Source organism: Salvelinus sp. IW2-2015, linkage group LG22, assembly GCF_002910315.2.
Source record: "Salvelinus sp. IW2-2015 linkage group LG22, ASM291031v2, whole genome shotgun sequence".
NCBI classification, from domain to species: domain Eukaryota; kingdom Metazoa; phylum Chordata; class Actinopteri; order Salmoniformes; family Salmonidae; genus Salvelinus; species Salvelinus sp. IW2-2015.
This window is the reverse complement of record NC_036862.1, coordinates 20347016-20355442: the sequence shown is the minus strand read 5'-3', so window position 1 is coordinate 20355442 and position 8427 is coordinate 20347016.

The window sequence follows — 8427 nt, the reverse complement described above, 5'->3', positions numbered from 1 at the left end:
ATATTCCTGCTGTAGTTCATGACTACTGGACCATAACAATATTCCTGCTGTAGTTTTCATGACTACTGGACCATAACAATTTCCTGCTGTAGTTTTCATGACTACTGTACCATAAACAATATCCTGCTGTAGTTTTCATGACTGTACCATAACAAATCCTTGCTGTAGTTTCATGACTTACTGGACCATAACAATATTCCTGCTGTAGTTTCATGACTACTGGACCATAACATATTCCTGCTGTAGTTTCATGACTACTGTACCATAACAATATTCCTGCTGTAGTTTCATGATTACTGTTACCATAACACTAGTTCTCCTGTAGTTTCATGATTACTGTACATAACAATATTCCTGATGTAGTTTCATGACTACTGGACCATAACAATATTCTGCTGTAGTTTTCATGACTACTGTACCATAACACTAGTCCTGCTGTAGTTTCATGACTACTGACCATAACACTAGTCCTGTAGTTTCATGACTACTGGACCATAACACTAGTCCTGTAGTTTCATGACTACTGTACCATAACACTAGTCCTTCTGTAGTTTCATGACTACTGTACCATAACACTAGTCCTGCTGTAGTTTCATGACTACTGGACCATAACACTAGTCCTCCTGTAGTTTCATGACTACTGGACCATACACTAGTCCTGTAGTTTCATGACTACTGGACCATAACACTAGTCCTCCTGTAGTTTCTACGACTACTGTACCATAACACATCCTGCTGTAGTTTCATGACTACTGGACCATAACACTAGTCCTGTAGTTTCATGACTACTGTACCATAACACTAGTCCTGTAGTTTCATGACTACTGGACCATAACACTAGTCCTGTAGTTTCATGACTACTGTACATAACAATATCTCTGTAGTTTCATGACTACTGTACCATAAACACTAGTCTGCTGTAGTTTCATGACTACTGACCATAACACTAGTCCTGTAGTTTCATGACTACTGGACCATAACACTAGTCCTGTAGTTTCATGACTACTGTACCATAACACTAGTCTTCTGTAGTTTCATGACTACTGTACCATAACACTAGTCCTGCTGTATTTCATGACTACTGGACCATAACACTAGTCTCCTGTAGTTTCATGACTACTGGACCATAACACTAGTCCTGTAGTTTCATGACTACTGGACCATAACACTAGTCCTCCTGTAGTTTCACGACTACTGTACCATAACACTAGTCCTGCTGTAGTTTCATGACTACTGGACCATAACACTAGTCCTGTAGTTTCATGACTACTGACCATAACACTAGTCCTGTAGTTTCATGACTACTGTACCATAACACTAGTCCTCCTGTAGTTTCATGACTACTGCATCATACACTAGTCCTCCTGTAGTTTCATGACTACTGGACCATAACACTAGTCCTGTAGTTTCATGACTACTGGACCATAACACTAGTCCTCTGTAGTTTCACGACTACTGTACCATAACACTAGTCCTGCTGTAGTTCATGACTACTGGACCATAACACTAGTCCTGTAGTTCATGACACTGGACCATAACACTAGTCCTGTAGTTTCATGACTACTGTACCATAACACTAGTCTCCTGTAGTTTCATGACTACTGCATCATAACACTAGTCCTGTAGTTCATGACTACTTACCATAACACTAGTCCTGTAGTTTCATGACTACTGTACCATAACACTAGTCCTGTAGTTTCATGACTACTGTACCATAACACTAGTCCTCCTGTAGTTTCATGACTACTGCATCATAAACTCTAGTCTGTAGTTTCATGACTACTGGACCATAACACTAGTCCTGTGGTTTCATGACTACTGGACCATAAACTAGTCCTGTAGTTTCATGACTACTGTACCATAACACATAGTCTCTGTAGTTTTCATGACTACTGCATCATAACACTAGTCCTGTAGTTTCATGACTACTGTACCATAACACTAGTCCTGTAGTTTCATGACTACTGTACCATAACACTAGTCCTGTAGTTTCATGACTACTGACCATAACACTAGTCCTGTAGTTTCATGACTCTGTACCACAACACTAGTCCTGTAGTTTCATGACTACTGTACCATAACACTAGTCCTGTAGTTTCATGACTACTGTACCATAACACTAGTCCTGTAGTTTCATGACTACTGTACCATACACTAGTCCTGTAGTTTCATGACTACTGTCATAACACTAGTCCTGTAGTTTCATGACTACTGTACCAAACACTAGTCCTGTAGTTTCATGACTACTGTACCATAACACTAGTCCTGTAGTTTCATGACTACTGGACCATAACACTAGTCCTTGTAGTTTCATGACTACTGCATCATAAACACTAGTCCTGTAGGTTTCATGACTACTGGACCATAACACTAGTCCTGTAGTTTCATGACTACTGTACCATAACACTAGTCCTGTAGTTTCATGACTACTGTACCATACACTAGTCTCTGTAGTTTCATGACTACTGGACCATAACACTAGTCCTGTAGTTTCATGACTACTGCATCATAAACACTAGTCCTGTAGTTTTCATGACTACTGCTACCAAACAACTAGTCCTGTAGTTTATGATTTACTGTACCATAACACTAGTCCTTGTAGTTCATGACTACTGCACATAACACTAGTTCCTGTAGTTTTCATGACTACTGTACCATAACACTAGTCCTGTAGTTTCATGACTACTGTACCACAACACTAGTCCTGTAGTTTCATGACTACTTGCATCTAAACACTAGCAGTCCTGTAGTTTCATGACTACTGTACCATAACACTAGTCCTGTAGTTTCATGACTACTACCATAACACTAGTCCTGTAGTTTCATGACTACTGTACCAAACACTAGTCCTGTAGTTTCATGACTACTGTACCACAAACACTAGTCCTGTAGTTTCATGACTACTGTACCATAACACTAGTCCTGTAGTTTCATGACTACTGGACCATAACATATCCTCCTGTAGTTTCACGACTACTGATCTTCTCTTCATAACACTAGTCCTGTAGTTTCATGACTACTGTACCATAACACTTGTCCTGTAGTTTCATGACTACTGTACCATAACACTAGTCCTCCTGTAGTTTCATGACTACTGGACCACAACACTAGTCCTCCTGTAGTTTCATGACTATTGTACCATAACACTAGTCCTGTAGTTTGGTTGTAACATTTGGTTGTAAACCAGCATTTTTCCTCTAGTTATGTCAGYCATTGGCAGTCACTCAATTAGCCATGTCAGCTAACATTTTTAGATTGGTAAGTTAGTCTAGCCAGCTATCTAAACTTGTAGTAATCATGCTCTAATTATCGACCGGGCACGAAGGGCACGTGCCCAGGGGCCCCCATTTATTCTGTTAGTCACTCTCACTCAGATATCATATTAACATGGCATAAGTCATGGCAAAATGTGTAGAATTGCAGGAAATTAGCTGTAAAACTGCAAATGTTTCTCTGAGCCACATGGAAAAATGTGTAGAATTGCAGGAAATTGCAACAAAATGTTGCTTAGGGCCCCCAAAAGGCTAGGGCTGGCCCTGCCAATCCATCACAGACACACCAGCGTGGAAGAGTTTTGAGGCCTTTTCTGCTTACATCACTATAAGTTGTGCTATAAATATTTATTTGTATCATTTTACCCAACAGAGAGTGTTGTCTGAATGTCTGCAGTCTGTACCTTCCTCCCCCGCTGGCTCGTCTAGTACAGTGGTTGGTTGGGTTCAGACCTGGATTAAAATACTCATTGAAATCTTTCAAATACTTTGAGCGTTTGTTTTAACCTGCCTGGAGTGCCAGATGGGCAGGGTTTGCAGTTTCGGGACAATTATATTGATCCATTAAGCCAGGCAAACTCAATCAAGCACAGGTAAAGTATTTGAAATGATTTAAAAATAGTATTTGAACCCAGGTCTGGTTGCGTTAGAATCAGGAGGAGAAGTATTTGGGATCTTTTTTCCACAAGTAGATGTTTACATGTGGCTTTCAGAGCACAGCGTGACGACACTTCTCCTGTTTCCTCTCTCTAATCACCTCAGCTTCAGCCTCAGCTTCAGACACATTAACTCTGGCTGAGTCACACATGGCACCCATAGAGCTCTTGTCAAATGTAGTGCACTAAATAGGGACTAGGGTGCCATTTGGGACGCAGCCACTGTTTGGTCTGTTTGGTCTGGGAGAAGCTTAATGGCTCTGCAGGTAGATATTCCCAGCTATTAGCCTGTTGGCTATTTCCATTCATATCAGGAGAACACTTTCCAACAAACCAGTAGTTGTTGACCACTGAGCGAGAAACATGCCTGCATGAAAAACATCCACACAAAGAATGTAAGTTGAAAGAGTGAAAATGACACGAATGCACCATGCACTCCTGTTTTGCACTAATGTTTTGAACGTTTGTTCTGAGAGTTTCTTTCCAAGCAGTGTTTCTCATGAGTTTTGTTGCGTAGTGTTTTGAGAGTTTTGTAATGTTTTCATTATCATGTTGGAGTCCCTTGGAGATTGTAAGCAAGGTGCAGGTGACAGCTGCCCAGTGAACCCTGTAACAGAGTGCACCATGGGTAACCTGAGCCCAGAACCATGCCTGGTCTATCAGCGTGCTCAGTGGGAATGGACTTTGGTGAACTCATAATTTTGGTAAGTGTCGCAAGTGTGATATGAGCTGACAAAGAATAACTTGTGGAATGTGGTTGATAGAAAGGGACAGAATGTAGTACACTGTACTCGTTTGCTTTACATATGTGACTCGTTTCAGTAAACTAGGCGTATGTTGCACCTCACTACCTCACAGGAGAGCCATTTGAACATAAGCTTTTTTTAAATCAAAATGCGTTTTTTGGCAGAAATGCCTTCTGGAACATGTGAACTTTCATGTGCCTTAATAGCAAACTTGTATACACAAGTCTGTAAATACAAATACAATTGTTAAATTGCGAACCTAGTTGGTTTAGCCACAGAAAAAGTCAGCAACCTTCCCGCTAGCCATGATTGGCTGAGATAATGAGAGGGCTGGACATGCCGAGAGATGAGTTTTGAGATTCTGAGATTTCCATCCCCAAATACAACATTTTCCGTCAAGATAGAACTGCCAAAGGGGGAGGAGTTGCAATCTACTGCAGAGATAGCCTGCAAAGTTCTGTCATACTTTCCAGGTCAATGCACAAACAGTTTGAGCTTCTAATTAAAAAAATTAATCTCTCCAGAAATAAGTCTCTCACTGTTGCCACCTGTTATAGACCCCCCTCAGCTCCCAGCTGTGCCCTGGCCACCATATGTAAATTGATTGCCCCCCATCTATCTTCAGAGTTCGTTCTGTTAGGTGACCTAAACGGGGATATACTTAACACCCCGGCCGTTCTACAATCTAAGCTAGATGCCCTCAATCTCACACAAATGATCAAGGAACCCACCAGGTACAACCCTAAATCCGTAAACATGGGCACCCTCATAGATATTATCCGGACCAACTTGCTCTCCGAATACACTGTTTTCAATCAGGACCTCAGCGATCACTGCCTCATTGCCTGCATCCGTTATGGGTCCGCGGTCAAACAACCACCCCTCATCACTGTCAAACGCTCCCTAAAACACTTCTGCGAGCAGGCCTTTCTAATCAACCTGGCCCGGGTATCCTGGAAGGATATTGACCTCATCCCGTCACTAGAGGATGCCTGGTTGTTCTTTAAAAGCAATTTCCTCAGCATCTTAAATAAGCATGCCCCTTTCAAAAAATGTAAAACTAAGAACAGATATAGTCCTTGGTTCACTCCAGACCTGACTGCCCTCGACCAGCACAAAAACATCCTGTGGCGTACTGCACTAGCATCGAATAGTCCCCGCGATATGCAACTTTTCAGGGAAGTCAGGAACCAATACACACAGTCAGTTACGAAAGCAAAGGCTAGCTTTTTCAAACAGAAATTTGCATCCTGTAGCTCTAACTCCAAAAACTTTTGGGACACTGTAAAGTCCATGGAGAATAAGAGCACCTCCTCCCAGCTGCCCAATGCCCTAAGGCTAGGAAACACATGTCACCACTGATAAATCCACGATAATTGAGAATTTCAATAAGCATTTCTCTACGGCTGGCCATGCTTTCCTCCTGGCTACCACAACCCCGGCCAACAGCTCCGCACCCCCCGCAGCTACTTGCCCAAGCCTCCACAGCTTCTCCTTCACCCAAATCCAGATAGCAGATGTTCTGAAAGAGCTGCAAAACCTGGACCCGTACAAATCAGCTGGGTTAGACAATCTGGACCCTCTCTTTCTAAAATTATCCCCCGCCATTGTTGCAACCCCTATTACTAGTCTGTTCAACGTCTCTTTCGTATCGTTCGAGATTCCTAAAGATTGGAAAGCTACCGCGATCATCCCCCTCTTCAAAGGGGGTGACACTCTAGACCCAAAGTGTTGCAGACCTATATCCATCCTGCCCTGACTTTCTAAAGTCTTCGAAAGCCAAGGAACAGATCACTGACCATTTTGAATCCCACCGTACCTTCCCCGCTGTGCAATCCGGTTTCCGAGCCGGTCACGGGTGCACCTCAGCCACGCTCAAGGTACTAAACGATATCATAACCACCATTGATAAAAGACAGTACGGTGCAGCCGTCTTCATCGACCTGGCCAAGGCTTTCGACTCTCTCAATCACCATAATCTTATCGGCAAACTCAACAGCCTTGGTTTCGCAAATGACTGCCTCGCCTGGTTCACCAACTACTTCTCAGATAAAGTTCAGTGTGTCAAATCGGAGGGCCTGTTGTCCGGACCCCTGGCAGTCTTTATGGGGTACCACAGGGTTCAATTCTTTGGGCCGACTCTTTTCTCTGTATACTTTGGACACTGTAGTAAAAAAAACTCCAAACAAGCTTCAATGCCATACAACACTCCTTCAACTTCTCTTAAATGCTAGTAAAACTAAATGCATGCTCTTCAACCATTCGCTGCCCGCACCCGCCCGCCCGACTAGCATCACTACTCTGGACGGTTCTGACTTAGAATATGTGGACAACTACAAATACCTAGGTGTCTGGCTAGACTGTAAACTCTCCTTCCAGACTCATATTAAGCATCTCCAATCCAAAATTAAATCTATAATCGGCTTCCTGTTTCGCAACAAAGCCTCCTTCACTCACGCTGCCAAACATACCCTCGTAAAACTGACTATCCTACCGATCCTCGACTTCGGCGATGTCATTAACAAAATAGCCTCCAACACTCTACTCAGCAAACTGGATGCAGTCTATCACAGTGGCATCTGTTTTATCACCAAAGCCCCATATACTACCCACCACTGCGACCTGTATGCTCTCGTCGGCTGGCCCTCGCTACATATTCGTCGCCAGACCCACTGACTCCAGGTCATCTATCTAAGTCTTTGCTAGGTAACGCTCCATCTTATCTCGGCTAACTGGTCACCATATCAACACCCACCCGTAGCACGCGCTCCAGAAGGTATATCTCACTGGTCATCCCCAAAGCCAACACTTCCTTTGGCCGCCTTTCCTTCCAGTTCTCTGCTGCCAATGACTGGAATAAATTGCAAAAATCGCTGAAGTTGGAGACTTATATCTCCCTCACTAACTTTAAGCATCAGCTATCTGAGCAGCTTACCGATCGCTGCAGCTGTACACAGCCCATCTGTAAATAGCCCATCCAACTACCTCATCCCCATATTGTTTTTATTTACTTTTTTTGTTCTTTTGCACACCAGTATTTGCACACCATCATCTGCACATCTATCTATCCAGTGTTAATTTGCTAAATTGTAATTACTTCGCTGTTGGCCTGTTTATTGCCTTACCTCCTTACTCCATTTTCACACACTGTATATAGATTTTTCTATTGTGTTATTGACTGTACTTTTGTTTAACTCACGTGTAACTCTGTGTTGTTTTTTGTCACACTGCTTTGCTTTATCTTGGCCAGGTCGCAGTTGTAAATGAGAACTTGTTCTCAACTAGCCTACCTGGATAAATAAAGGTGAAATAAAAAATACAAAAATTGGTATGCCATGCAGCAAGTTCTGTCTATTTGAGCTGGTCAGTATGTGCAGGTAATCCTGTCTAACACAGCTTATATATACACTGCTCAAAAAAGGTGGAGGTAGCGGTCCTGCTGCTGGGTTGTTGCCCTCCTACGGCCTCCTCCACGTCTCCTGATGTACTGGCCTGTCTCCTGGTAGCGCCTCCATGCTCTGGACACTACGCTGACAGACACAGCAAACCTTCTTGCCATAGCTCGCATTGATGTGCCATCCTGGATGAGCTGCACTACCTGAGCCACTTGTGTGGGTTGTAGACTCCGTCTCATGCTACCACTAGAGTGAAAGCACCAGCAATTCAAAAGTGACCAAAACATCAGCCAGGAAGCATAGGAACTGAGAAGTGGTCTGTGGTCACCACCTGCAGAACCACTCCTTTATTGGGGGT